The sequence below is a fragment of the Nannospalax galili genome, unplaced genomic scaffold (genome assembly GCF_000622305.1).
Source record: "Nannospalax galili isolate Female #2095 unplaced genomic scaffold, S.galili_v1.0 scaffold646, whole genome shotgun sequence".
Classification (NCBI taxonomy): Eukaryota; Metazoa; Chordata; class Mammalia; order Rodentia; family Spalacidae; genus Nannospalax; species Nannospalax galili.
Window position 1 is genome coordinate 3309680 of NW_008355279.1, and position 2185 is coordinate 3311864.

Sequence of the window (2185 nt, forward strand, 5' to 3'; positions counted from 1 at the left end):
TTCAGGCTCTGATCTGGTCTTTTAGAGTGATCACTGTCTTTTAAAGGCACTGGCCCGTATTTTGACAGTTTCTCATCAGTGCTCAACCTCTGGCTTCCTTTTCTTTCTTTCTTCTCTCTTTTTAAAATTTCATTTGTGTGTGTGTGTGTGTGTGTGTGTGTGTGTGTGTGTTGTACTCATACCACAACACACGTGTGGAGGTCAGAAGACAACCTTTGGGAGTATATTCTCTCCTTCCACCATGTGGGTTCTAGTGATTGAACTCAGGTCATCAAACTTGGCAGTAAGTGCCTGTATTTGCTAAGCCATCTCACCAGTACAATTTCAGTTTTAAATGTTCTGAATATGAGGCTTTTAAAAATCATTAAAACTTTTCTTGAAGTGAGTCATTGACCTTAAACCTACCTTTTAAGTCTGAGTCTTAATCGGTTGATTCTCAGCTCAGGAATGAAGTATTTTAGTTGATGAAATTTCCTTTTTTAGTAACCACATTTGGACTGTTTCTATCCTGGAGCAGACCAAAGCCAGCTTAATCCAATCTTATCTCTATTTTCAGTTTATACGGTTCAACAGTGCCCCAAAGGAACACTGACTATCAAAACCCAAACATTGAAAGGTCTGAGTCTGGGTACACAGGGCCTGCAGGCCACAGGCTGCTCCCGGGCAGCATAGTTGAACAGGGTCCTTAGTCTCTGGGCTATGTGTCCCTGGAGCCACAGGGTGGTCTCCAAGTACTCATCTATTGTTTTCTGCCATTTCTACTCCCGGCAGCAGTGAATGCCATCTAGGAAGCAGAGAGGCCGGAGAAGGCTCAGGGGCACAGCGCTGGTAGAGCAGCCAGGTTCTGTGAATGGAGTATCAATTACCTGACCTGACACTTCCGTGGCCTGCTTGACAGCGCTCCCTTCATTATCCAATTTCAGCTACCCAATCCTGGGCCATACCCCAGACCATCTCCTGGAAACCTAACCTCCAAATGTCTTAACCCTCCCAGTCAGTGCTCTTGTTTTTCCGGTTTTCTCTCTCATTAGCTCCCACTAAACCTTAAGCCCTGCAAAACAGGCTCCTTGGCGTCACCCAGTCCTTCCTTCTGTCAGCTCTTTTCTGACCTGAGTCCCTTCCTTACCCATACGGGTCTCATAGCCCACACACGACCTACTGTCTTCCCAGCACCTTCAGGTCTCTGCATCTTTCTGCTCACAGCCCAGCTTGCCTCATAATGTCCCAGTTCGGCATCCCTCTAACCATTCAGCCTCCTGCCCAGGTTGCACACGGTTGAACACAGAGGAGGAAATCACATCAGTAAGCGACCACAACTAAGTGACTTCTAGCCTAAGCTGTGTCACTCTGGACTTCTTTTTCTTTCCTTTGCTCACCTATCAGACCCTTTTCTTGTTCAATAATTCCAAGCCTTCTTTAAGCCCCACTCCAGTTCCCACCTGGAGTGATATGCAAATGACAGTGTCATCTGCTAATTTCATGGCGGAATGAAAAGCCACTGGTTGGAATTCTCTTTGTTTGCTCGAGGAGAAATAATCAGCTAGGCTGAGTGTCAAATTTAATGGGCACTCCCTCACCCTTTCCTACTAGAATTAAAGTCAGAGAGGCACATCTGGGAGAGGAACATTTCAGCTTCCAGAGACAGTGCACACGCAAACACGGCGCTAGCCTGGAACCACGGCATAAAGGAAGTACAGAAGTGCAGAGCACACCAGAGCAAGCGGCACCAGAGGCTGTTGGGAGACTGGGAGGAGAGTCGCACAGCTGAAGCTTCTGGGCTTTGATTTTCTTTCTCCCTCCACTGTCTCCTAATGTCACTTCTGCTCCATTAAAAAATTGTGGCCGGGATGTAGCTCAGTGGTGGAGTACTTGACTAGGATGTACAAGGTCCTGAGTTCAGTCCTCAGCACTGAGAAAAATAATGTGGTCAAATGCACATAACCTCATTTAAAGCCTTTATGTACACAATTGGGTGGTACTAAGCTCATTCACATCTCTACTTTCTATGTACATGACTTAAAAAAAATAAATCTTACAAAATTGAGTTTATCTAGCCATAAAGCAAGAAAGGCACTGCCAGGTCAGTGAGATAGCTTTGCAGGTAAAAGTGCTGGCTATGCAAGTCCAATGACCTGAGTTCTATCCCTGGAACTCACATGAAGAAGGAGGAGGGGGGGAGGGGGAG

At 46.2% G+C, this 2185-nt stretch overlaps 1 protein-coding gene across 1 annotated transcript in view; it reads right to left on the minus strand.

Annotated features, from left to right (window-relative positions):
* Positions 1-2185, minus strand: part of LOC103749584 — a 193047-nt gene that overhangs the window by 87576 nt on the left and 103286 nt on the right. The window lies entirely within an intron of this gene.